Genomic DNA, 25,187 nt, shown 5'->3' with positions numbered 1-25,187 from the left:
CCACGCCCCCGAAGAGACTGGTGCCTTAACCCAGGGCCTAAGACCACCCGGCCACTCTACACGAAAGCAAAAGTAAACTCAGTCTATTAAGCAAAAGCTTCATATTATTAATCGTAGAGAACAAAATAGGCTGATAGAGGTGGGATTCGAACCCACGCCCCCGAAGAGACTGGTGCCTTAACCCAGTGCCTTAGACCACTCAGGCACTCTACCTGGAAACAAAAGTCACCTCAGACTAATAAGAAAAAGCTTAATATTATTAATTCTAGAAAACAAAGTAGGCTGATGGATGTGGGATTCGAATCCACGCCCCCGAAGAGACTGGTGCCTTAACCCAGGGCCTTAGACCACCCGGCCACTCTACCCGAAAGCAAAATCAAACTCAGTCTATTAAGCAAAAGCTTCATATTATTAATCGTAGCAAACAAACTCTGCTGATAGAGGTGGGATTCGAACCCACGCCCCCGAACAGACTGGTGCCTTAAACCAGCGCCTAAGACCACTCGGCCACTCTACCTGGAAACAAAACTCACCTCAGACTAATAAGCAAAAGCTTTCTATTATTAATCCTAGAAAACAAAGTAGGCTGATAGATGTGGGATTCGAACCCACGCCCCGAAGGGAATGGTGCCTTATACCAGCGCTTTAGACCACCCTACCACTCTACCCGAAAGCAAAAGTAAACTCAGCCTATTAAGGAAAAGCTTCATTTTATTAATCCTAGAGAACAAAATAGACTGATAGAGGTACCTGGAAACAAAAGTCACATCAGACTAATAAGCAAAAGCTTAATATTATTAATTCTAGAAAACAAAAGAGGCTGATAGATGTGGGATTCGAACTTACGCCCCGAAGGGAATGGTGCCTTAAACCAGCGCCTTAAACCACTCGGCCACTCTACCCGAAAGCAAAAGTAAACTCAGTCTATTAAGCAAAAGCTTCATATTATTAATTGTAGAAAATGAACTCTGCTGATAGAGGTGGGATTCGAACCCACGCCCCCGAAGAGACTGGTACCTTAAACCAGCGCCTTAGACCACTCGGCCACTCTACCTGGAAACAAAAGTCACCTCAGACTAATAAGCAAAAGCTTAATATTATTAATTCTAGAAAACAAAGTAGGCTGATGTATGTGGGATTCGAATCCACGCCCTCGAAGAGACTGGTGCCTAAAACCAGCGCCTTAGACCACTCGGCCACACTAACTGGAAACAAAAGTCACCTCAGACTAATAAGCAAAAGCTTAATATTATTAATTCTAGAAAACAAACTCTGCTGATAGAGGTGGGATTCGAACCCACGCCTCCGAACAGACTGGTGCCTAAAACCAGCGCCTTAGACCGCTCGGCCACTCTACCTAGAAAGACAAGAAACTCAGACTAATAAGCAAAAGCTTCATATTATTAATCCTAGAAAATAAAATAGATTGATAGATGTGGGATTCGACCCCACGCCCTTGAAGAGGCTGGTGCCTTAAACCAGCGCCTTAGACCAACCGGCCACTCAACCCGAAAGCAAAAGTCACCTCAGACTTATAAGCAAAAGCTTCATATTATTAATCCTAGAGACAAAATAGGCTGATGGATGTGGAATTCGAACCCACGCCCCCGAACAGACTGGTGCCTTAAACCAGCGCCTAAGACCACTCGGCCACTCTACCTGGAAACAAAACTCACCTCAGACTAATAAGCAAAAGCTTTCTATTATTAATCCTAGAAAACAAAGTAGGCTGATAGATGTGGGATTCGAACCCACGCCCCGAAGGGAATGGTGCCTTATACCAGCGCTTTAGACCACCCTACCACTCTACCCGAAAGCAAAAGTAAACTCAGCCTATTAAGGAAAAGCTTCATTTTATTAATCCTAGAGAACAAAATAGACTGATAGAGGTACCTGGAAACAAAAGTCACATCAGACTAATAAGCAAAAGCTTAATATTATTAATTCTAGAAAACAAAAGAGGCTGATAGATGTGGGATTCGAACCCACGCCCCGAAGGGAATGGTGCCTTAAACCAGCGCCTTAAACCACTCGGCCACTCTACCCGAAAGCAAAAGTAAACTCAGTCTATTAAGCAAAAGCTTCATATTATTAATTGTAGAAAATGAACTCTGCTGATAGAGGTGGGATTCGAACCCACGCCCCCGAAGAGACTGGTACCTTAAACCAGCGCCTTAGACCACTCGGCCACTCTACCTGGAAACAAAAGTCACCTCAGACTAATAAGCAAAAGCTTAATATTATTAATTCTAGAAAACAAAGTAGGCTGATGTATGTGGGATTCGAATCCACGCCCTCGAAGAGACTGGTGCCTAAAACCAGCGCCTTAGACCACTCGGCCACACTAACTGGAAACAAAAGTCACCTCAGACTAATAAGCAAAAGCTTTCTATTATTAATCCTAGAAAACAAAGTAGGCTGATAGATGTGGGATTCGAACCCACGCCCTGAAGGGAATGGTGCCTTATACCAGCGCTTTAGACCACCCTACCACTCTACCCGAAAGCAAAAGTAAACTCAGCCTATTAAGGAAAAGCTTCATTTTATTAATCCTAGAGAACAAAATAGACTGATAGAGGTACCTGGAAACAAAAGTCACATCAGACTAATAAGCAAAACCTTAATATTATTAATCCTAGAAAACAAAATAGATTGATAGAAGTGGGATTCGAACTCACGCCCTCCTAAGAGACTGGTGCCTTAAACCAGGGCCTTAGACCACCCGGCCACTCTACCCGAAAGCAAAAGTAAACTCAGTCTATTAAGCAAAAGCTTCATATTATTAATCGTAGAAAACAAACTCTGCTGATAGAGGTGGGATTCGAACCCACGCCCCCGAACAGACTGGTGCCTTAAACCAGCGCCTTAGACCAACCGGCCACTCAACCCGAAAGCAAAAGTCACCTCAGACTTATAAGCAAAAGCTTCATATTATTAATCCTAGAGAACAAAATAGGCTGATGGATGTGGAATTCGAACCCACGCCCCCGAAGAGACTGGTGCCTAAACCCAGGGCCTTAGACCACCCGGCCACTCTACCCGATAGCAAAAGTAAACTCAGTCTATTAAGCAAAAGCTTCATATTATTAATTGTAGAAAACAAACTCTGCTGATAGAGGTGGGATTCGAACCCACGCCCCCGAACAGACTGGTGCCTAAAACCAGCGCCTTAGACCACTCGGCCACTCTACCTGGAAACAAAACTCACCTCAGACTAATAAGCAAAAGCTTTCTATTATTAATCCTAGAAAACAAAGTAGGCTGATAGATGTGGGATTCGAACCCACGCCCCGAAGGGAATGGTGCCTTATACCAGCGCTTTAGACCACCCTACCACTCTACCCGAAAGCAAAAGTAAACTCAGCCTATTAAGGAAAAACTTCATATTATTAATCCTAGAGAACAAAATAGGCTGATAGAGGTGGGATTCGAACCCACGCCCCCGAAGAGACTGGTGCCTTAACCCAGCGCCTTAGACCACTCAGGCACTCTACCTGGAATCAAAACTCACCTCAGACTAATAAGAAAAAGCTTAATATTATTAATTCTAGAAAACAAAGTAGGCTGATGGATGTGGGATTCGAATCCACGCCCCCGAAGAGACTGGTGCCTTAACCCAGGGCCTTAGACCACCCGGCCACTCTACCCGAAAGCAAAAGTAAACTCAGTCTATTAAGCAAAAGCTTCATATTATTAATCGTAGAAAACAAACTCTGCTGATAGAGGTGGGATTCGAACCCACGCCCCCGAACAGACTGGTGCCTTAAACCAGCGCCTTAGACCACTCGGCCACTCTACCTGGAAACAAAACTCACCTAAGACTAATAAGCAAAAGCTTTCTATTATTAATCCTAGAAAACAAAGTAGGCTGATAGATGTGGGATTCGAACCCACGCCCCGAAGGGAATGGTGCCTTATACCAGCGCTTTAGACCACCCTACCACTCTACCCGAAAGCAAAAGTAAACTCAGCCTATTAAGGAAAAGATTCATTTTATTAATCCTAGAGAACAAAATAGACTGATAGAGGTGGGATTCGAACCCACGCCCCCGAAGAGACTGGTGCCTTAACACAGCGCCTTAGACCACTCGGGCACTCTACCTGGAAACAAAAGTCACATCAGACTAATAAGCAAAAGCTTAATATTATTAATTCTAGAAAACAGAAGAGGCTGATAGATGTGGGATTCGAACCCACGCCCCGAAGGGAATGGTGCCTTAAACCACTCGGCCACTCTACCTGGAAACAGAAGCCACCTCAGACTTATAAGCAAAAGCTTCATATTATTAATCCTAGAAAACAAAATTGATTGATAGAAGTGGGATTCGAACTCACGCCCTCCTAAGAGACTGGTGCCTTAAACCAGGGCCTTAGACCACCCGGCCACTCTACCCGAAAGCAAAAGTAAACTCAGTCTATTAAGCAAAAGCTTCATATTATTAATCGTAGAAAACAAACTCTGCTGATAGAGGTGGGATTCGAACCCACGCCCCCGAACAAACTGGTGCCTAAAACCAGCGCCTTAGACCACTCGGTCACTCTACCTGGAAAGACAACTAACTCAGACTAATAAGCAAAAGCTTCATATTATTAATCCTAGAGAACAAAATAGACTGATAGAGGTGGGATTCGAACTCACGCCCTCCTAAGAGACTGGTGCCTTAACCCAGCGCCTTAGACCACTCAGGCACTCTACCTGGAATCAAAACTCACCTCAGACTAATAAGAAAAAGCTTAATATTATTAATTCTAGAAAACAAAGTAGGCTGATGGATGTGGGATTCGAATCCACGCCCCCGAAGAGACTGGTGCCTTAACCCAGGGCCTTAGACCACCCGGCCACTCTACCCGAAAGCAAAAGTAAACTCAGTCTATTAAGCAAAAGCTTCATATTATTAATCGTAGAAAACAAACTCTGCTGATAGAGGTGGGATTCGAACCCACGCCCCCGAACAGACTGGTGCCTTAAACCAGCGCCTTAGACCACTCGGCCACTCTACCTGGAAACAAAACTCACCTAAGACTAATAAGCAAAAGCTTTCTATTATTAATCCTAGAAAACAAAGTAGGCTGATAGATGTGGGATTCGAACCCACGCCCCGAAGGGAATGGTGCCTTATACCAGCGCTTTAGACCACCCTACCACTCTACCCGAAAGCAAAAGTAAACTCAGCCTATTAAGGAAAAGATTCATTTTATTAATCCTAGAGAACAAAATAGACTGATAGAGGTGGGATTCGAACCCACGCCCCCGAAGAGACTGGTGCCTTAACACAGCGCCTTAGACCACTCGGGCACTCTACCTGGAAACAAAAGTCACATCAGACTAATAAGCAAAAGCTTAATATTATTAATTCTAGAAAACAGAAGAGGCTGATAGATGTGGGATTCGAACCCACGCCCCGAAGGGAATGGTGCCTTAAACCACTCGGCCACTCTACCTGGAAACTGAAGCCACCTCAGACTTATAAGCAAAAGCTTCATATTATTAATCCTAGAAAACAAAATTGATTGATAGAAGTGGGATTCGAACTCACGCCCTCCTAAGAGACTGGTGCCTTAAACCAGGGCCTTAGACCACCCGGCCACTCTACCCGAAAGCAAAAGTAAACTCAGTCTATTAAGCAAAAGCTTCATATTATTAATCGTAGAAAACAAACTCTGCTGATAGAGGTGGGATTCGAACCCACGCCCCCGAACAAACTGGTGCCTAAAACCAGCGCCTTAGACCACTCGGTCACTCTACCTGGAAAGACAACTAACTCAGACTAATAAGCAAAAGCTTCATATTATTAATCCTAGAGAACAAAATAGACTGATAGAGGTGGGATTCGAACTCACGCCCTCCTAAGAGACTGGTGCCTTAAACCAGGGCCTTAGACCACCCGGCCACTCTACCCGAAAGCAAAAGTAAACTCAGTCTATTAAGCAAAAGCTTCATATTATTAATCGTAGAAAACAAACTCTGCTGATAGAGGTGGGATTCGAACCCACGCCCCCGAACAGACTGGTGCCTTAAACCAGCGCCTTAGACCAACCGGCCACTCAACCCGAAAGCAAAAGTCACCTCAGACTTATAAGCAAAAGCTTCATATTATTAATCCTAGAGAACAAAATAGGCTGATGGATGTGGAATTCGAACCCACGCCCCCGAAGAGACTGGTGCCTTAACCCAGGGCCTTAGACCACCCGGCCACTCTACCCGATAGCAAAAGTAAACTCAGTCTATTAAGCAAAAGCTTCATATTATTAATTGTAGAAAACAAACTCTGCTGATAGAGGTGGGATTCGAGCCCACGCCCCCGAACAGACTGGTGCCTAAAACCAGCGCCTTAGACCACTCGGCCACTCTACCTGGAAACAAAACTCACCTCAGACTAATAAGCAAAAGCTTTCTATTATTAATCCTAGAAAACAAAGTAGGCTGATAGATGTGGGATTCGAACCCACGCCCCGAAGGGAATGGTGCCTTATACCAGCGCTTTAGACCACCCTACCACTCTACCCGAAAGCAAAAGTAAACTCAGCCTATTAAGGAAAAGCTTCATATTATTAATCCTAGAGAACAAAATAGGCTGATAGAGGTGGGATTCGAACCCACGCCCCCGAAGAGACTGGTGCCTTAACCCAGCGCCTTAGACCACTCAGGCACTCTACCTGGAATCAAAACTCACCTCAGACTAATAAGAAAAAGCTTAATATTATTAATTCTAGAAAACAAAGTAGGCTGATGGATGTGGGATTCGAATCCACGCCCCCGAAGAGACTGGTGCCTTAACCCAGGGCCTTAGACCACCCGGCCACTCTACCCGAAAGCAAAAGTAAACTCAGTCTATTAAGCAAAAGCTTCATATTATTAATCGTAGAAAAAAAACTCTGCTGATAGAGGTGGGATTCGAACCCACGCCCCCGAACAGACTGGTGCCTTAAACCAGCGCCTTAGACCACTCGGCCACTCTACCTGGAAACAAAACTCACCTAAGACTAATAAGCAAAAGCTTTCTATTATTAATCCTAGAAAACAAAGTAGGCTGATAGATGTGGGATTCGAACCCACGCCCCGAAGGGAATGGTGCCTTATACCAGCGCTTTAGACCACCCTACCACTCTACCCGAAAGCAAAAGTAAACTCAGCCTATTAAGGAAAAGATTCATTTTATTAATCCTAGAGAACAAAATAGACTGATAGAGGTGGGATTCGAACCCACGCCCCCGAAGAGACTGGTGCCTTAACACAGCGCCTTAGACCACTCGGGCACTCTACCTGGAAACAAAAGTCACATCAGACTAATAAGCAAAAGCTTAATATTATTAATTCTAGAAAACAGAAGAGGCTGATAGATGTGGGATTCGAACCCACGCCCCGAAGGGAATGGTGCCTTAAACCAGCGCCTTAAACCACTCGGCCACTCTACCTGGAAACAGAAGCCACCTCAGACTTATAAGCAAAAGCTTCATATTATTAATCCTAGAAAACAAAATAGATTGATAGAAGTGGGATTCGAACTCACGCCCTCCTAAGAGACTGGTGCCTTAAACCAGGGCCTTAGACCACCCGGCCACTCTACCCGAAAGCAAAAGTAAACTCAGTCTATTAAGCAAAAGCTTCATATTATTAATCGTAGAAAACAAACTCTGCTGATAGAGGTGGGATTCGAACCCACGCCCCCGAACAAACTGGTGCCTAAAACCAGCGCCTTAGACCACTCGGTCACTCTACCTGGAAAGACAACTAACTCAGACTAATAAGCAAAAGCTTCATATTATTAATCCTAGAGAACAAAATAGACTGATAGAGGTGGGATTCGAACCCACGCCCCCGAAGAGACTGGTGCCTTAAACCAGCACCTTAGACCACTCGGCCACTCTACCTGGAAACAAAACCCACCTCAGACTAATAAGCAAAAGCTTCATATTATTAATCCTAGAAAACAAAGTAGGCTGATACAGGTGGGATTCGAACCCAAGCCCCCGAACAGACTGGTGCCTAAAACCAGCGCCCTTGACCACTCGGCCACTCTTCCTGGAAACAGAAGTCACCTCAGACTAATAAGCAAAAGCATAATATTATTAATTCTAGAAAACAAAGTAGGCTGATAGATGTGGGATTCGAATCCACGCCCCCGAAGAGACTGGTGTCTAAAACCAGTGCCTTAGACCACTCGGCCACTCTACCTGGAAACAAAAGTCACCTCAGACTAATAAGCAAAAGATTAATATTATTAATTCTAGAAAACAAAGTATTCTGATAGATGTGGGGTTCGAACCCACGGCCCCGAAGAGACTGGTGTCTTAACCCAGGGCCTTAGACCACCCGGCCACTCTACCCGAAAGCAAAAGTAAACTCAGTCTATTAAGCAAAAGCTTCATATTATTAATCGTAGAAAACAAACTCTGCTGATAGAGGTGGGATTCGAACCCACGCCCCCGAACAAGACTGGTGCCTAAAACCAGCGCCTTAGACCACTCGGCCACTCTACCTGGTAAGACAAGAAACTCAGACTAATAACCAATTGCTTCATATTATTAATCCTAGAAAACAAAGTAGGCTGATAGATGTGGGATTCGACCCCACGCCCCCGAAGAGACTGGTGCCTTAAACCCGCGCCATAGACCAACCGGCCACTCAACCCGAAAGCAAAAGTAAACTCAGTTTATTATGCTAAAGCTTCATATCATTAATCCTAGAGAACAAAATAGGCTGATAGAGGTGGGATTCGAACCCACGCCCCCGAAGAGACTGGTGCCTTAACCCAGCGCCTTAGACCACTCAGACACTCTACCTGGAAACAAAAGTCACCTCAGACTAATAAGAAAAAGCTTAATATTATTAATTCTAGAAAACAAAGTAGGCTGATGGATGTGGGATTCGAATCCACGCCCCCGAAGAGACTGGTGCCTTAACCCAGGGCCTTAGACCACCCGGCCACTCTACCCGAAAGCAAAAGTAAACTCAGTCTATTAAGCAAAAGCTTCATATTATTAATCCTAGAAAACAAAGTAGGCTGATAGATGTGGGATTCGAACCCACGCCCCGAAGGGAATGGTGCCTTATACCAGCGCTTTAGACCACCCTACCACTCTACCCGAAAGCAAAAGTAAACTCAGCCTATTAAGGAAAAGCTTCATTTTATTAATCCTAGAGAACAAAATAGACTGATAGAGGTGGGATTCGAACCCACGCCCCCGAACAGACTGGTGCCTTATACCAGCGCCTTAGACCACTCGGCCACTCTACCTGGAAACAAAACTCACCTCAGACTAATAAGCAAAAGCTTTCTATTATTAATCCTAGAAAACAAAGTAGGCTGATAGATGTGGGATTCGAACCCACGCCCCGAAGGGAATGGTGCCTTATACCAGCGCTTTAGACCACCCTACCACTCTACCCGAAAGCAAAAGTAAACTCAGCCTATTAAGGAAAAGCTTCATTTTATTAATCCTAGAGAACAAAATAGACTGATAGAGGTGGGATTCGAACCCACGCCCCCGAAGAGACTGGTGCCTTAACACAGCGCCTTAGACCACTCGGGCACTCTACCTGGAAACAAAAGTCACATCAGACTAATAAGCAAAAGCTTAATATTAATAATTCTAGAAAACAAAAGAGGCTGATAGATGTGGGATTCGAACCCACGCCCCGAAGGGAATGGTGCCTTAAACCAGCGCCTTAAACCACTCGGCCACTCTACCTGGAAACAGAAGCCACCTCAAACTTATAAGCAAAAGCTTCATATTATTAATCCTAGAAAACCAAATAGATTGATAGAAGTTGGATTCGAACTCACGCCCTCCTAAGAGACTGGTGCCTTAAACCAGGGCCTTAGACCACCCAGCCACTCTACCCGAAAGGAAAAGTAAACTCAGTCTATTAAGCAAAAGCTTCATATTATTAATCGTAGTAAACAAACTCTGCTGATAGAGGTGGGATTCGAACCCACGCCCCCGAACAGACTGGTGCCTTGAACCAGCGCCTTAGACCAACCGGCCACTCAACCCGAAAGCAAAAGTCACCTCAGACTTATAAGCAAAAGCTTCATATTATTAATCCTAGAGAACAAAATAGGCTGATGGATGTGGAATTCGAACCCATGCCCCCGAAGAGACTGGTGCCTTAACCCAGGGCCTTAGACCACCCGGCCACTCTACCCGATAGCAAAAGTAAACTCAGTCTATTAAGCAAAAGCTTCATATTATTAATTGTAGAAAACAAACTCTGCTGATAGAGGTGGGATTCGAACCCACGCCCCCGAACAGACTGGTGCCTAAAACCAGCGCCTTAGACCACTCGGCCACTCTACCTGGAAACAAAACTCACCTCAGACTAATAAGCAAAAGCTTTCTATTATTAATCCTAGAAAACAAAGTAGGCTGATAGATGTGGGATTCGAACCCACGCCCCGAAGGGAATGGTGCCTTATACCAGCGCTTTAGACCACCCTACCACTCTACCCGAAAGCAAAAGTAAACTCAGCTTATTAAGGAAAAGCTTCATATTATTAATCCTAGAGAACAAAATAGGCTGATAGAGGTGGGATTCGAACCCACGCCCCCGAAGAGACTGGTGCCTTAACCCAGCGCCTTAGACCACTCAGGCACTCTACCTGGAATCAAAACTCACCTCAGATAAATAAGAAAAAGCTTAATATTATTAATTCTAGAAAACAAAGTAGGCTGATGGATGTGGGATTCGAATCCACGCCCCCGAAGAGACTGGTGCCTTAACCCAGGGCCTTAGACCACCCGGCCACTCTACCCGAAAGCAAAAGTAAACTCAGTCTATTAAGCAAAAGCTTCATATTATTAATCCTAGAGAACAAAATAGACTGATAGAGGTGGGATTCGAACCCACGCCCCGAAGGGAATGGTGCCTTATACCAGCGCTTTAGACCACCCTACCACTCTACCCGAAAGCAAAAGTAAACTCAGCCTATTAAGGAAAAGATTCATTTTATTAATCCTAGAGAACAAAATAGACTGATAGAGGTGGGATTCGAACCCACGCCCCCGAAGAGACTGGTGCCTTAACACAGCGCCTTAGACCACTCGGGCACTCTACCTGGAAACAAAAGTCACATCAGACTAATAAGCAAAAGCTTAATATTATTAATTCTAGAAAACAGAAGAGGCTGATAGATGTGGGATTCGAACCCACGCCCCGAAGGGAATGGTGCCTTAAACCAGCGCCTTAAACCACTCGGCCACTCTACCTGGAAACAGAAGCCACCTCAGACTTATAAGCAAAAGCTTCATATTATTAATCCTAGAAAACAAAATAGATTGATAAAAGTGGGATTCGAACTCACGCCCTCCTAAGAGACTGGTGCCTTAAACCAGGGCCTTAGACCACCCGGCCACTCTACCCGAAAGCAAAAGTAAACTCATTCTATTAAGCAAAAGCTTCATATTATTAATCGTAGAAAACAAACTCTGCTGATAGAGGTGGGATTCGAACCCACGCCCCCGAACAAACTGGTGCCTAAAACCAGCGCCTTAGACCACTCGGTCACTCTACCTGGAAAGACAACTAACTCAGACTAATAAGCAAAAGCTTCATATTATTAATCCTAGAGAACAAAATAGACTGATAGAGGTGGGATTCGAACCCACGCCCCCGAAGAGACTGGTGCCTTAAACCAGCACCTTAGACCACTCGGCCACTCTACCTGGAAACAAAACCCACCTCAGACTAATAAGCAAAAGCTTCATATTATTAATCCTAGAAAACAAAGTAGGCTGATACAGGTGGGATTCGAACCCAAGCCCCCGAACAGACTGGTGCCTAAAACCAGCGCCCTTGACCACTCGGCCACTCTTCCTGGAAACAGAAGTCACCTCAGACTAATAAGCAAAAGCATAATATTATTAATTCTAGAAAACAAAGTAGGCTGATAGATGTGGGATTCGAATCCACGCCCCCGAAGAGACTGGTGTCTAAAACCAGTGCCTTAGACCACTCGGCCACTCTACCTGGAAACAAAAGTCACCTCAGACTTATAAGCAAAAGATTAATATTATTAATTCTAGAAAACAAAGTATTCTGATAGATGTGGGATTCGAACCCACGGCCCCGAAGAGACTGGTGCCTTAACCCAGGGCCTTAGACCACTCGGCCACTCTACCTGGTAAGACAAGAAACTCAGACTAATAACCAATTGCTTCATATTATTAATCCTAGAAAACAAAGTAGGCTGATAGATGTGGGATTCGACCCCACGCCCCCGAAGAGACTGGTGCCTTAAACCCGCGCCATAGACCAACCGGCCACTCAACCCGAAAGCAAAAGTAAACTCAGTTTATTATGCTAAAGCTTCATATCATTAATCCTAGAGAACAAAATAGGCTGATAGAGGTGGGATTCGAACCCACGCCCCCGAAGAGACTGGTGCCTTAACCCAGCGCCTTAGACCACTCAGACACTCTACCTGGAAACAAAAGTCACCTCAGACTAATAAGAAAAAGCTTAATATTATTAATTCTAGAAAACAAAGTAGGCTGATGGATGTGGGATTCGAATCCACGCCCCCGAAGAGACTGGTGCCTTAACCCAGGGCCTTAGACCACCCGGCCACTCTACCTGAAAGCAAAAGTAAACTCAGTCTATTAAGCAAAAGCTTCATATTATTAATCGTAGAAAACAAACTCTGCTGATAGAGGTGGGATTCGAACCCACGCCCCCGAACAGACTGGTGCCTTAAACCAGCGCCTTAGACTACTCGGCCACTCTACCTGGAAACAAAACTCACCTCAGACTAATAAGCAAAAGCTTTCTATTATTAATCCTAGAAAACAAAGTAGGCTGATAGATGTGGGATTCGAACCCACGCCCCGAAGGGAATGGTGCCTTATACCAGCGCTTTAGACCACCCTACCACTCTACCCGACAGCAAAAGTAAACTCAGCCTATTAAGGAAAAGCTTCATTTTATTAATCCTAGAGAACAAAATAGACTGATAGAGGTGGGATTCGAACCCACGCCCCCGAAGAGACTGGTGCCTTAACACAGCGCCTTAGACCACTCGGGCACTCTACCTGGAAACAAAAGTCACCTCAGACTAATAAGCAAAAGCATAATATTATTAATTCTAGAAAACAAAGTAGGCTGATAGATGTGGGATTCGAATCCACGCCCCCGAAGAGACTGGTGTCTAAAACCAGTGCCTTAGACCACTCGGCCACTCTACCTGGAAACAAAAGTCACCTCAGACTAATAAGCAAAAGATTAATATTATTAATTCTAGAAAACAAAGTATTCTGATAGATGTGGGATTCGAACCCACGCCCCCGAAGAGACTGGTGCCTTAACACAGCGCCTTAGACCACTCGGGCACTCTACCTGGAAACAAAAGTAAACTCAGTTTATTATGCTAAAGCTTCATATCATTAATCCTAGAGAACAAAATAGGCTGATAGAGGTGGGATTCGAACCCACGCCCCCGAAGAGAGTGGTGCCTTAACCCAGCGCCTTAGACCACTCGGGCACTCTACCTGGAAACAAAAGTCACATCAGACTAATAAGCAAAAGCTTAATATTATTAATTCTAGAAAACAAAAGAGGCTGATAGATGTGGGATTCGAACCCACGCCCCGAAGAGACTGGTGCCTTAAACCCGCGCCATAGACCAACCGGCCACTCAACCCGAAAGCAAAAGTAAACTCAGTTTATTATGCTAAAGCTTCATATCATTAATCCTAGAGAACAAAATAGGCTGATAGAGGTGGGATTCGAACCCACGCCCCCGAAGAGACTGGTGCCTTAACCCAGCGCCTTAGACCACTCGGGCACTCTACCTGGAAACAAAAGTCACATCAGACTAATAAGCAAAAGCTTAATATTATTAATTCTAGAAAACAAAAGAGGCTGATAGATGTGGGATTCGACCCCACGCCCCCGAAGAGACTGGTGCCTTAAACCCGCGCCATAGACCAACCGGCCACTCAACCCGAAAGCAAAAGTAAACTCAGTTTATTATGCTAAAGCTTCATATCATTAATCCTAGAGAAGAAAATAGGCTGATAGAGGTGGGATTCGAACCCACGCCCCCTGAAGAGACTGGTGCCTTAACCCAGCGCCTTAGACCACTCAGACACTCTACCTGGAAACAAAAGTCACCTCAGACTAATAAGAAAAAGCTTAATATTATTAATTCTAGAAAACAAAGTAGGCTGATGGATGTGGGATTCGAATCCACGCCCCCGAAGAGACTGGTGCCTAAACCCAGGGCCTTAGACCACCCGGCCACTCTACCCGAAAGCAAAAGTAAACTCAGTCTATTAAGCAAAAGCTTCATATTATTAATCGTAGAAAACAAACTCTGCTGATAGAGGTGGGATTCGAACCCACGCCCCCGAACAGACTGGTGCCTTAAACCAGCGCCTTAGACCACTCGGCCACTCTACCTGGAAACAAAACTTACCTCAGACTAATAAGCAAAAGCTTTCTATTATTAATCCTAGAAAACAAAGTAGGCTGATAGATGTGGGATTCGAACCCACGCCCCGAAGGGAATGGTGCCTTATACCAGCGCTTTAGACCACCCTACCACTCTACCCGAAAGCAAAAGTAAACTCAGCCTATTAAGGAAAAGCTTCATTTTATTAATCCTAGAGAACAAAATAGACTGATAGAGGTGGGATTCGAACTCACGCCCCCGAAGAGACTGGTACCTTAACACAGCGCCTTAGACCACTCGGGCACTCTACCTGGAAACAAAAGTCACATCAGACTAATAAGCAAAAGCTTAATATTATTAATTCTAGAAAACAAAAGAGGCTGATAGATGTGGGATTCGAACCCACGCCCCGAAGGGAATGGTGCCTTAAACCAGCGCCTTAAACCACTCGGCCACTCTACCTGGAAACAGAAGCCACCTCAAACTTATAAGCAAAAGCTTCATATTATTAATCCTAGAAAACAAAATAGATTGATAGAAGTGGGATTCGAACTCACGCCCTCCTAAGAGACTGGTGCCTTAAACCAGGGCTTTAGACCACCCGGCCACTCTACCCGAAAGCAAAAGTAAACTCAGTCTATTAAGCAAAAGCTTCATATTATTAATCGTAGAAAACAAACTCTGCTGATAGAGGTGGGATTCGAACCCACGCCCCCGAACAGACTGGTGCCTAAAACCAGCGCCTTAGACCACTCGGCCACTCTACCTGGAAAGACAACTAACTCAGACTAATAAGCAAAAGCTTTATATTATTAATCCTAGAGAACAAAATAGACTGATAGAGGTGGGATTCGAACCCACGCCCCCGAAAAGACTGGTGCCTTAAACCAGCACCTTAGACCACTCGGCCACTCTACCTGGAAACAAAACTCACCTCAGACTAATAAGCAAAAGCTTCATATTATTAATCCTAGAAAACAAAGTAGGCTGATACAGGTGGGATTCGAACCCAAGCCCCCGAACAGACTGGTGCCTAAAACCAGCGCCCTTGACCACTCGGCCACTCTTCCTGGAAACAGAAGTCACCTCAGACTAATAAGCAAAAGCATAATATTATTAATTCTAGAAAACAAAGTAGGCTGATAGATGTGGGATTCGAATCCACGCCCCCGAAGAGACTGGTGTCTAAAACATGTGCCTTAGACCACTCGGCCACTCTACCTGGAAACAAAAGTCACCTCAGACTAATAAGCAAAAGATTAATATTATTAATTCTAGAAAACAAAGTATTCTGATAGATGTGGGATTCGAACCCACGGCCCCGAAGAGACTGGTGCCTTAACCCAGGGCCTTAGACCACCCGGCCACTCTACCCGAAAGCAAAAGTAAACTCAGTCTATTAAGCAAAAGCTTCATATTATTAATCGTAGAAAACAAACTCTGCTGATAGAGGTGGGATTCGAACCCACGCCCCCGAACAGACTGGTGCCTAAAACCAGCGCCTTAGACCACTCGGCCACTCTACCTGGTAAGACAAGAAACTCAGACTAATAACCAAAAGCTTCATATTATTAATCCTAGAAAACAAAGTAGGCTGATAGATGTGGGATTCGACCCCACGCCCCCGAAGAGACTGGTGCCTTAAACCCGCGCCATAGACCAACCGGCCACTCAACCCGAAAGCAAAAGTAAACTCAGTTTATTATGGTAAAGCTTCATATCATTAATCCTAGAGAACAAAATAGGCTGATAGAGGTGGGATTCGAACCCACGCCCCCGAAGAGACTGGTGCCTTAACCCAGCGCCTTAGACCACTCGGCCACTCTACCTGGAAACAGAACTCACCTCAGACTAATAAGCAAAAGCTTCATATTATTAATCCTAGAAAACAAAGTAGGCTGATGGATGTGGGATTCGACCCCACGCCCCCGAAGGGACTGGTGCCTTAAACCAGGGCCTTAGACCACTCGGCCACTCTCCCCGAAAGCAAAAGTAAACTCTGTCTATTAAGCAAAAGCTTCATATTATTAATCGTAGAAAACAAACTCTGCTAATAGACGTGGGATTCGAAGCCACGCCACTCTGGTGCCTTAAACCAGCGCCTTAGACCATTCGGTCACTCTAACTGGAAACAAAAGTCGCCTCAGACTAATAAAGCAAGGAATTATTATTAATTCTAGAAAACAAAGTAGGCTGATAGATGTGGGATTCGAACCCACGCCCCGAAGGGAATGGTGCCTTAACCCAGCGCCTTAAACCACTCGGCCACTCTACCTGGAAACAAAAGTAACCTCAGACTTATAAGCAAAAGCTTCATATTATTAATCCTAGAGAACAAAATAGGCTTATGGAAGTGGGATTCGAACCCACGCCCCCGAAGAGACTGGTGCCTTAAACCAGGGCCTTAGACCACCCGGCCACTCTACCCGAAAGCAAAAGTAAACTCAGTCTATTAAGCAAAAGCTTCATATTATTAATCGTAGAAAACAAACTCTACTGATAGACGTGGGATTCGAACCACGCCCCCGAAGAGACTGGTGCCTAAAACCAGCGCCCTAGACCACTCGGCCACTCTACCTGGAAACACAAGTCACCTCAGACTAATAAACAAAAGCTTCATATTATTAATCCTAGAGAACAAAATACGCTTATGGAGGTGGGATTCGAACCCACGCCCCGAAGGGAATGGTGCCTTAAACCAGCGCCTTAAACCACTCGGCCACTCTACCTGGAAACAAAAGTAACCTCAGACTTATAAGCAAAAGCTTCATATTAATAATCCTAGTAAACAAAATAGCCTGATAAAAGTGGGATTCGAACTCACGCCCTCCTAAGAGACTGGTGCCTTAAACCAGGGCTTTTTTTTATTTATTTTTTTTTATTATAAAACAAAATTTGATACAACAGTCAAAATTAATCAATGCTACATTTTACAAATCAGCACGTATCGAACAATTATAACCAGTCTAAGAATTCTTTGATGTGCTTTAAAAAATATTCATCACGATTCAATAACAAAAAAAAAGCTGTAGGCGAGACGTAGTTCGCGTTTTAAAATGGCGTAACAACGTTTTTCTAAAATATTTAACGAGACTTTGGCAGTACTAATTAAAAAGGAACCTGCATTTAAAACTAGCCATTTAAAGAGTGACGTTAAGAAATGGACGATTTTCAACCGGGATTTAGGGCGAATGCCGGCCGAACAATGTTGAAAGACGATAAAAGAGTCCCTACCCGGCGTACAACTGCCCAGCACACTGTCAAGGGCCAAGCCTAATTTAGTAACAAAGAGGGACTGCCAGAGCCGAATCGAAAAGGGGCAGAAAGAAAATATGCTCTAAAGTCTCGACAGTTTGTAAGCAAAACACGCAAGTGGGGTTAGACGAAAGGCCGATGGCGAAAAGACGCTCAGACGTAAAGATAGCCCCATGCACCACTTGAAGGTTGACGTCGCGATGAGAAGGACGAAGCAAAGACGAATGTAACGTTGACCAGGCAGGGCGAGGCAGGGGACCCCCAAAGAACCGGCGCCAGGCATGCTCACCTGGGGACACAGCAACTGTGGAGAGCGCAAAACGACCGTAGATGACCTTGATGGTCAGGGCAGTCAAGGCGAAATCCGCACCCGTATGATCGACTAACTTCACTCCGACCGTACGACAGAAGCGTCGCCGCGACCGAACGCGGGAAAGCCAAGTCTCCGGGAGAACAGAATGGATATACTGAACCGCGGTTGTAAGCCACGACGGGCAAGGGGCGTCCGAAGCTAATCCACACAGATCAGCAATCGCGGGACTGGGTAAAAAACCCGGAACCACTTCGTATGTAAAATCCCGTAAGCGATACAGACCGTGAGAAAGAAAAACCGCACGAGCACGCGGACTGAGACCGGACATGTCAATACGCGGGTTGAAGAATAAAACCGAATTTAATAAATCGGGCGGGTCGGGACAATGAAGATTTTGAGAGGCACAGAATTCAGACCAGGCGAGCCAAAGCTCACGATACCGGGGTGAGAGCCTCGCGACATACGAGTCAGGGAGCGTGCACTGCAAAATGTCAAATCCCGGGTCCAAGTCATCCAAGGAAGGACTCAACAAATACAGAGCCAGTTCGTACGTACGTTGCGCGTCGGCGCCCGTAATATACCGTAACAGTTCTTGCAAGCGAAACGTGAGTTTCTTCGTGCGCAAGTCAACCAGCCCAAAGCCGCCGACCTTCTTCGGACGCGTAAGCAGAGAGTAACCGACCGTATGGGCGCGATTACCCCACAAAAAATCCAGGGTTTCCCGGCGAAAGTCGTCCTCAAACCGATGCGGTAGCGCGAGGGACCGCAGCGAATGCCCCAGTAACGACATGGCCAAAGTGTTGACCACCACGATCCTGCCCGACAAGGAAAGGCGCCGACCTTTCCAAGCGCGAAGGACACGACGGAATTTAGCCAAACGCGGGGTCCAGTTAAGATCGTCCGATACCGCGCCATCCGTACTGAGAAAGATGCCCAAAATCTCGAGCGGGTCGGACGAAATAGTGAGGTCCGCAACGGTGGATGGGGCCCGACCCCGGCTGCAGCCCAACCACATACCCCGACACTTGGAGATCTTCAAGTCGGAACCCGACGCGAGGCCATACCGCTGATATTCCCGCTCAACTTCCAAGACGGAGGCTGTATCACGGACCACCAAGGCATTGTCATCGACATGAACCCGTAACAAGGGAGGAGGCTGAAAGGTCGGCCAAAGAATCCGGAAGATAGCGGGACGGCATTCCAAGGCGTAGCATAGGGGTTCAGAAGACAGAACGTAAAGCAAGGGACTAAGCGGACAGCCCTGGCGGACCGATCGACCGAGCTGAAAAAAGTCTGTTAAATATCCATTTATTTTCAGGCAAGACTTGCTGCCAACGAGAAATAGTTGAATCCACTTGCGAAAAGGCTCGCCGAAGCCAAAAGCGCGAAGTACCGCAAAGAGGTAGTCCCACGAAACCTGATCAAACGCTTTCGTGAGATATAATTTAACGAGGATACCCGACCCGCGAGACCGGTGCAGAAAGTCCAATATGTCAGAGAAAAGGGCGGGAGTACTGGTCGCGGAACGTGATCGAACGGCGCCCTTTTGCGAACCATGAATTAACGACGGAAAAATTGAAGAAAGCCGTGAACCGAGTACTTTCGCGACGAGCTTATAGTCCGCGTTTAGCAACGTGATGGGGCGTCTGTTCTTGACGTCTCTTAAATCACCGGCTTTAGGCAGCAAAATAATGAGACCTTCCTTCATAGAAGGAGGAAGGCGACCCTCAGAATGACAATGGGAAAGTAGTTCAACAAATTCTTCCTGAATATGTGGCAACACGAATCGCCAGAACTCATTCGTGAAACCGTCAGTGCCCGGGCTTTTGCCGGCGGGAGCGCAATTTAAGACCATTGAAATGTCCGCCCACCGTATCGGGGCATCACAAGCCTGCGCGTCGGCCGCGCAAAGTCTGTTAGTCACGAAAGACGCGTAATAGTCAATTAAAGCCCGGTCAGTAGGACGTCGACGAGACATCGCCGCGAAGTGTTCAAAATAGCGCTGCCGAACGGCCCCCGGTTCCGTGAGGAGCTGCGCGTCAGGCGCGAAGACACACTTGATCGACTTAGAAGACTGCCGATGACGTTCCAGGCGGAGAAAAAAGGACGTAGGACGCTCACCGGCCGTGCGCCATTGCTGGTTAGCCCGAACTACTGCCCCCTGCAGCACTCCCCTGTCGAAGTCGTTTAAGGCCTTCTTCGCCGCAAGAAAGTCCACGAGACCAACCGAGGAATCAGAGGCGGCCAGCTGAGCCTAGGACAAGGCTTCGCGTAAGCGAGTTCTGTCGGCGCGATCACGCGAGGCTTGAACCTTCCCGTACAACATGGCATGTTCGCGTAGGGACTGCTTTAAAGCTTCGTACCATGCAAATTTGTCCGGCGATTCGCGAAAGCGTTGCCGACTCCGGCGAAGAATTCGTAAAACCGCCTGGCGGTAGGCGTCGAACTGCAAGAGACGCGCATTAAATGACCACGTACCGGGGCCCATCTTAACGCCGTCCAAGACGAGACGGAGTTCAAGGGCGCGATGATCCGAAAGGGGACACGGTAAGATCTGACAGGTCGTAACATTTTGACGGTCCTCCCCGGCAAGGAGAACATAGTCGATGCGCGATTGAATAAAAGAGCCATACACGGGACCGGACCAGGTCCAGTCAAAGTTGTCCGCATGTGTTGCGCGCCAAACATCAATGAGGCGAGTATCGCGTAGAAAGCCGAATAAGGCAGTCGAGCCCAAACGCGAAGAGGAGCCAGGCAATGGTCGGCGATCGAGACCTGGCTGCGCGACGTCGTTAAAGTCCCCGACGACGAGGGGACGCGAACAGCTCGAGACCACCCCACGCAAACGGTCATAAAAGGGCAAGCGATCGGGCGCGACATTCGGAAGATACACGTTCACGATATCCAGAGGTTCGCCGTCAATGGACAAAGACGCCAAAATAAACCGGCCCTCTCCACTACGGAGGACGCGGGATGGCAAAACGTCAAGACCCGCCCGTATGCAAATAGCAACACCGCGAAAACCGGAAACAGGCTCTGTATCAAAATAAATGGGACCGCGCCAAAGCGACCGAAAAACCGCGACATGGGAGCCCGACCAGTGAGTCTCTTGGAAACACAAAACGTCAAAACCTTTGCTCCATTCAACTAATTCTTTCATCTTCGCCAGAGCCCGTAAACCGCGGACGTTAAGAGAAACTATTTTTATCATTGAAGGGCGAGAGCAGCGGAGGGGTCACCTGGTCAGCTATACGTGGAGAAGGAGTCCGACCAAACAAGGGGAGGTCTGACTTAGGCCTTTTCAGCCCCTGCTTACCACCAACAACACGCCAGTTGCCCTGGCCATCTTCGGGCAAAACGGAAGGTTCACCCTCACTACTAGAAACTGGACGTTTCGGGGCCGCAACCAGTACTTCAGAGTCTCCAGGCGCTGCAAATGTGGGCCCGCCCTCCGGGATAACCTCGGCGGAAGAAACACCAACTGGCAAGTCTTCAGAAGGAGCAGCAGTCGGCAGACGTCGAGGTATGTGTTATAGATGTAGTCATTACTCTATGATTAAGTTCTTATCTATTATGTCTATTTCTATTATCTAATCAAGCGGAGTTGTAGACCATTTGACGTAGCGCCACATTAACTGTATATAAGCGAGCTCTTTATCATAATATGACACTTCTTATCGGGCAATGTATTAAACCACTTCCATGTATTTTAACTGACGTACTACACGAGTAGGAAATAAATATACCTTTATGTTGAGTTAACTATCTTTGAGTATTATTAGTAACGAACATAATAATTGGCGACGGAGGCGAGATAGTCATTTAGCTACACGTATTTAAGTAACAAACGGTAAACTAAACTTGCGGACTCCCTACTCGTGCGCGTAACGGAATTCAACATGGCGACATCCACAACTGGAGCGTTTGTGCAATTCGACAGTAAAATCCACACATGGACATTGTATTCAGAGCGATTGGAACAATATTTTTCTGCGAATTTGATCGAGACAACTGCCACGATGACCCAAGAAGAGAAGTCAGCCATCAACAAAAGAAAACGAGCTATTCTTTTGACGGTATGCGGAGACGATACTTATTCATTGATCAGAAGTCTGATTTCACCAGCACTGCCTAAAGATAAGACGTATGACGAGTTAGTAAGCGCCCTGAACAATCACTTCAATCCAGTGCCAAACGAAGTGGTCGAGCGACTTAAATTCTACGCAAGATGCAGGCTCCCGAATGAATCGGTCTCCACTTTCGTATCAGAGCTACGAAAAATGGCAGAATTTTGCAACTTCCGGGAAGTGGACAACATGATAAGGGATCGAATTGTTGGAGGGATTGAAGACAAAGCTATGCAAGATCGTTTAATCGACAAAGGCTCAGCTCTCACTCTACAAGACGCTATCACCTTAATCCAAACCATGGAGTGCACGAGAAGTAACACAAGTGCATTGAAAGCTGCGAATGGTCAATCAGGAGACATGGAGTCAGTAAACAAGATGTCAATCCTAAAGAAAAATTCCCGAAGCAGGATCAAGAGAAAACCACAAGTTCATTCGAGACAAGACACGAACCCATGTTACCGATGTCAAGCAAGTGGTCACGATCCTACAAGCTGCCCATTCAAAACCGCCAAGTGTTACGCATGTCAACGAATTGGACATATTGGCAAAGCTTGTCGCAGCGAGAATGCGAAAACGGCAAAACCTATGGAGAAACGTAAACCAAAGCAGTTCATCAGAGCCAACCTCATAATGGAAGCAGAAGATGAAACTCCCCATGAATATGAGCTCCATCACGTCAGAGCAAGGTAAGCAAAGTGTGCAGAAACGCCACCGGAACCTTACTTAATGGACTTCAAAGTCAATAATCATCCAGTAAGATTGGAGATAGATACGGGATCCGCGCACACGATCATCTCCAAGAAAACTTACCAGCGGATTGCACCGGAAATTCCACTTCAACCGACGAACGTTGGCCTGTACTCGTGGTCAGGTCATTCAGTTCGCATCGAAGGAGAAGTCAAATTGAAGGTCCAGTTAGGAGGAAAAACACTCGAGTTACCTCTGATGGTGGTATCTGACGAATCAAGACCGGACTTATGCGGCCGCACTTGGATATTCTCCGAGTTTAACATTATCACGAGAAAGACGGGATCAGTCAACTCTATACAAGACTGCCGTTCAGAGGAACACAATTCCACGCTTCTTCAAATACTGGATAAACACGAGAAACTGTTCGACGACGCTGTTGGTTGCCTCAAAGATGTCAAGATTCATCTTTATGTCAAACCCAACGCAGTACCTCGATTTTTCAAACCTCGTTCAGTTCCCTACGCTCTGAAGGACAAGGTCGATGCTGAATTGACAAGACTGGAAAAAGCTAACATCATATCACCAATCCTATTCTCAGAGTACGCAGCACCCATTGTACCAGTCATGAAGAACAACAACAACGTGAGAATATGTGGCGATTTCAAGGTCACAGCCAACAAAGTCATCAATATCGAGAAGTACCCACTACCAAGGGCAGATGACATCTTCGCGTCCATGGCAGGTTTCAAGATCTTCACCAGACTGGACATGAAGGACGCCTACAACCAGCTGATGCTTGATGACGAATCAAAGAAACTAGTCGCAATCAACACGCCCAAAGGCCTCTACACGTACAATCGCTTGCCTTTTGGGATAGCATCAGCGTCCGCTATCTTTCAACGATATATGGAAACACTACTTGGTCAAGAGCCCGGAGTATATCCATATCAAGACGACATCCTTTTGGGAGGAAAATCAGCGAAAGATCACCTGCAGAAGCTGGACAGAGTCTTAACCATCTTCGAAGACGCTGGATTGAAATTAAGACGCGATAAATGTCTCTTCATGCAAACATCAATCGACTTTTTGGGCTATCGCCTCGATGGACAGGGACTACATCCTAAACAGGACAAAATTAAAGCTATCATGGAAGCTCCAGAGCCCAAGTCCGTAGAAGAGTTACGTTCCTTTCTTGGACTCTTCAATTATTACGCAAGATTCATTCCGGACGCCTCAACTCTTCTCGCACCACTGCACGAATTGTTGACTAAACACAAAAGATGGGAATGGACCGATGAACAATCTACTGCTCTACTTAAAGCCAAAGAAACGTTAAAAGCTTCAAAGTTTCTGGTACATTACGATCCGAAGAAAGAAGTCTCTCTATCCTGTGATGCGTCACCAGTTGGTCTTGGCGCGGTCCTGTCCCACCTGATAGAAGGAAAGGAATATCCCATTTCCTTCGCATCGAGGTCCTTGGCAACTGCGGAAAGGAACTATTCGCAGATAGAACGGGAGGCCCTGGCGATCGTTTATGGAGTCACACATTTTCGCGACTATCTGATGGGGAGAAAGTTTCACATAGTCACCGACCATCAGCCTCTACTGTCACTGTTCTCCGAAAATAAACCAGTACCCGCCTTGGCTGCATCCAGAATACAACGATGGGCACTCATGCTGTCAGGATACGATTACACCATCAAATACAAGAAGGGAATACTCCACGGGAACGCAGACGCACTGAGCAGATTGCCATTACGAACCAGAGATTTTGAACCTCCACTGATGGCCGAACACGTTCTACTCATCAAAACCATCGACAACGGACCAATTAATGTCCAGAAAATGCGTGAGGGAACAATAAATGATCCAACCTTATCCAAAGTAGCGCAATATCTCAAAGATGGATGGACAACGAAGCCCATAGAAGACGAGGAACTCGCTGTGCTGTCAAAAAGACGCGAGGAAATATCCATGGAAAAAGGAATTCTGCTCATGGGCAATAGAGTCATTGTTCCGAAGAAATACCGCCCATGGATGCTGAAGGAGTTACACGAATCTCACCAAGGGATAGTCCACATGAAGAACATAGCCAGAACTACGATATGGTGGCCGAAAATTGATCTTCACATCAAAGAAACCGCTCAAAATTGCTCAAGCTGCGTAGAGAATGCATCAATGCCGCCAAAGACATTTTCACCATGGCCAAGTCCCGATGCACCCTGGACCAGAGTTCACGTCGACTATGCCGGCCCAGTTGAGAACAAATATCTCTTCATAATCGTCGATGCATATTCCAAGTGGATGGAGATAGAAATAACGTCGAACATCACTTCTGCAACGACAATCAACATCCTTCGCCAAAACATAGCAAGATACGGCATCATGCCCACTTTGATATCGGAT

General features: G+C 46.0%; 34 non-coding genes across 34 annotated transcripts; all 34 read right to left on the bottom strand.

The window, feature by feature from the left end:
• Positions 1–435: 435 nt before the first annotated feature.
• Positions 436–517, bottom strand: TRNAL-AAG (transfer RNA leucine (anticodon AAG)). The gene has a single exon. It is a non-coding gene; the product is annotated as a tRNA-Leu (tRNA).
• A 455-nt stretch (positions 518–972) lies between these two features.
• TRNAL-AAG (transfer RNA leucine (anticodon AAG)) lies at positions 973–1,054 on the bottom strand. Its single transcript has one exon. It is a non-coding gene; the product is annotated as a tRNA-Leu (tRNA).
• Positions 1,055–1,276: 222 nt separating this feature from the next.
• On the bottom strand, positions 1,277–1,358 carry TRNAL-UAG (transfer RNA leucine (anticodon UAG)). Its single transcript has one exon. It is a non-coding gene; the product is annotated as a tRNA-Leu (tRNA).
• Positions 1,359–1,964: 606 nt separating this feature from the next.
• Positions 1,965–2,045, bottom strand: TRNAL-AAG (transfer RNA leucine (anticodon AAG)). The gene has a single exon. It is a non-coding gene; the product is annotated as a tRNA-Leu (tRNA).
• Positions 2,046–2,115: 70 nt separating this feature from the next.
• Positions 2,116–2,197, bottom strand: TRNAL-AAG (transfer RNA leucine (anticodon AAG)). Its single transcript has one exon. It is a non-coding gene; the product is annotated as a tRNA-Leu (tRNA).
• A 913-nt stretch (positions 2,198–3,110) lies between these two features.
• On the bottom strand, positions 3,111–3,192 carry TRNAL-UAG (transfer RNA leucine (anticodon UAG)). Its single transcript has one exon. It is a non-coding gene; the product is annotated as a tRNA-Leu (tRNA).
• Positions 3,193–3,717: 525 nt separating this feature from the next.
• Positions 3,718–3,799, bottom strand: TRNAL-AAG (transfer RNA leucine (anticodon AAG)). Its single transcript has one exon. It is a non-coding gene; the product is annotated as a tRNA-Leu (tRNA).
• Positions 3,800–4,463: 664 nt separating this feature from the next.
• On the bottom strand, positions 4,464–4,545 carry TRNAL-UAG (transfer RNA leucine (anticodon UAG)). The gene has a single exon. It is a non-coding gene; the product is annotated as a tRNA-Leu (tRNA).
• Positions 4,546–4,919: 374 nt separating this feature from the next.
• Positions 4,920–5,001, bottom strand: TRNAL-AAG (transfer RNA leucine (anticodon AAG)). The gene has a single exon. It is a non-coding gene; the product is annotated as a tRNA-Leu (tRNA).
• Positions 5,002–5,665: 664 nt separating this feature from the next.
• On the bottom strand, positions 5,666–5,747 carry TRNAL-UAG (transfer RNA leucine (anticodon UAG)). The gene has a single exon. It is a non-coding gene; the product is annotated as a tRNA-Leu (tRNA).
• A 69-nt stretch (positions 5,748–5,816) lies between these two features.
• Positions 5,817–5,899, bottom strand: TRNAL-AAG (transfer RNA leucine (anticodon AAG)). The gene has a single exon. It is a non-coding gene; the product is annotated as a tRNA-Leu (tRNA).
• A 374-nt stretch (positions 5,900–6,273) lies between these two features.
• TRNAL-UAG (transfer RNA leucine (anticodon UAG)) lies at positions 6,274–6,355 on the bottom strand. Its single transcript has one exon. It is a non-coding gene; the product is annotated as a tRNA-Leu (tRNA).
• A 525-nt stretch (positions 6,356–6,880) lies between these two features.
• TRNAL-AAG (transfer RNA leucine (anticodon AAG)) lies at positions 6,881–6,962 on the bottom strand. Its single transcript has one exon. It is a non-coding gene; the product is annotated as a tRNA-Leu (tRNA).
• Positions 6,963–7,335: 373 nt separating this feature from the next.
• Positions 7,336–7,416, bottom strand: TRNAL-AAG (transfer RNA leucine (anticodon AAG)). Its single transcript has one exon. It is a non-coding gene; the product is annotated as a tRNA-Leu (tRNA).
• Positions 7,417–7,639: 223 nt separating this feature from the next.
• TRNAL-UAG (transfer RNA leucine (anticodon UAG)) lies at positions 7,640–7,721 on the bottom strand. The gene has a single exon. It is a non-coding gene; the product is annotated as a tRNA-Leu (tRNA).
• Positions 7,722–7,790: 69 nt separating this feature from the next.
• On the bottom strand, positions 7,791–7,872 carry TRNAL-AAG (transfer RNA leucine (anticodon AAG)). Its single transcript has one exon. It is a non-coding gene; the product is annotated as a tRNA-Leu (tRNA).
• A 222-nt stretch (positions 7,873–8,094) lies between these two features.
• TRNAL-UAG (transfer RNA leucine (anticodon UAG)) lies at positions 8,095–8,176 on the bottom strand. Its single transcript has one exon. It is a non-coding gene; the product is annotated as a tRNA-Leu (tRNA).
• Positions 8,177–8,398: 222 nt separating this feature from the next.
• On the bottom strand, positions 8,399–8,481 carry TRNAL-UAG (transfer RNA leucine (anticodon UAG)). The gene has a single exon. It is a non-coding gene; the product is annotated as a tRNA-Leu (tRNA).
• Positions 8,482–9,157: 676 nt separating this feature from the next.
• TRNAL-AAG (transfer RNA leucine (anticodon AAG)) lies at positions 9,158–9,239 on the bottom strand. The gene has a single exon. It is a non-coding gene; the product is annotated as a tRNA-Leu (tRNA).
• Positions 9,240–9,612: 373 nt separating this feature from the next.
• TRNAL-AAG (transfer RNA leucine (anticodon AAG)) lies at positions 9,613–9,693 on the bottom strand. Its single transcript has one exon. It is a non-coding gene; the product is annotated as a tRNA-Leu (tRNA).
• A 527-nt stretch (positions 9,694–10,220) lies between these two features.
• TRNAL-UAG (transfer RNA leucine (anticodon UAG)) lies at positions 10,221–10,302 on the bottom strand. The gene has a single exon. It is a non-coding gene; the product is annotated as a tRNA-Leu (tRNA).
• An 828-nt stretch (positions 10,303–11,130) lies between these two features.
• On the bottom strand, positions 11,131–11,211 carry TRNAL-AAG (transfer RNA leucine (anticodon AAG)). The gene has a single exon. It is a non-coding gene; the product is annotated as a tRNA-Leu (tRNA).
• A 223-nt stretch (positions 11,212–11,434) lies between these two features.
• Positions 11,435–11,516, bottom strand: TRNAL-UAG (transfer RNA leucine (anticodon UAG)). Its single transcript has one exon. It is a non-coding gene; the product is annotated as a tRNA-Leu (tRNA).
• Positions 11,517–11,585: 69 nt separating this feature from the next.
• On the bottom strand, positions 11,586–11,667 carry TRNAL-AAG (transfer RNA leucine (anticodon AAG)). The gene has a single exon. It is a non-coding gene; the product is annotated as a tRNA-Leu (tRNA).
• A 222-nt stretch (positions 11,668–11,889) lies between these two features.
• On the bottom strand, positions 11,890–11,971 carry TRNAL-UAG (transfer RNA leucine (anticodon UAG)). The gene has a single exon. It is a non-coding gene; the product is annotated as a tRNA-Leu (tRNA).
• A 677-nt stretch (positions 11,972–12,648) lies between these two features.
• Positions 12,649–12,730, bottom strand: TRNAL-AAG (transfer RNA leucine (anticodon AAG)). Its single transcript has one exon. It is a non-coding gene; the product is annotated as a tRNA-Leu (tRNA).
• Positions 12,731–13,103: 373 nt separating this feature from the next.
• TRNAL-UAG (transfer RNA leucine (anticodon UAG)) lies at positions 13,104–13,185 on the bottom strand. The gene has a single exon. It is a non-coding gene; the product is annotated as a tRNA-Leu (tRNA).
• Positions 13,186–13,710: 525 nt separating this feature from the next.
• TRNAL-AAG (transfer RNA leucine (anticodon AAG)) lies at positions 13,711–13,792 on the bottom strand. Its single transcript has one exon. It is a non-coding gene; the product is annotated as a tRNA-Leu (tRNA).
• A 527-nt stretch (positions 13,793–14,319) lies between these two features.
• TRNAL-AAG (transfer RNA leucine (anticodon AAG)) lies at positions 14,320–14,401 on the bottom strand. The gene has a single exon. It is a non-coding gene; the product is annotated as a tRNA-Leu (tRNA).
• Positions 14,402–14,774: 373 nt separating this feature from the next.
• TRNAL-AAG (transfer RNA leucine (anticodon AAG)) lies at positions 14,775–14,855 on the bottom strand. The gene has a single exon. It is a non-coding gene; the product is annotated as a tRNA-Leu (tRNA).
• Positions 14,856–15,078: 223 nt separating this feature from the next.
• TRNAL-UAG (transfer RNA leucine (anticodon UAG)) lies at positions 15,079–15,160 on the bottom strand. Its single transcript has one exon. It is a non-coding gene; the product is annotated as a tRNA-Leu (tRNA).
• Positions 15,161–15,229: 69 nt separating this feature from the next.
• On the bottom strand, positions 15,230–15,311 carry TRNAL-AAG (transfer RNA leucine (anticodon AAG)). The gene has a single exon. It is a non-coding gene; the product is annotated as a tRNA-Leu (tRNA).
• A 526-nt stretch (positions 15,312–15,837) lies between these two features.
• On the bottom strand, positions 15,838–15,919 carry TRNAL-UAG (transfer RNA leucine (anticodon UAG)). Its single transcript has one exon. It is a non-coding gene; the product is annotated as a tRNA-Leu (tRNA).
• A 221-nt stretch (positions 15,920–16,140) lies between these two features.
• On the bottom strand, positions 16,141–16,222 carry TRNAL-AAG (transfer RNA leucine (anticodon AAG)). The gene has a single exon. It is a non-coding gene; the product is annotated as a tRNA-Leu (tRNA).
• Between the last annotated feature and the right edge of the window lie 8,965 nt (positions 16,223–25,187).

This window comes from Phalangium opilio, unplaced genomic scaffold, assembly GCF_054372755.1.
Source record: "Phalangium opilio isolate 3A_F unplaced genomic scaffold, DU_Popi_V2 ptg000246l_1, whole genome shotgun sequence".
Lineage (NCBI taxonomy): Eukaryota > Metazoa > Arthropoda > Arachnida > Opiliones > Phalangiidae > Phalangium > Phalangium opilio.
Note: the sequence above shows the minus strand (reverse complement) of the source record. Positions and strands in the feature narration are given on the sequence as shown.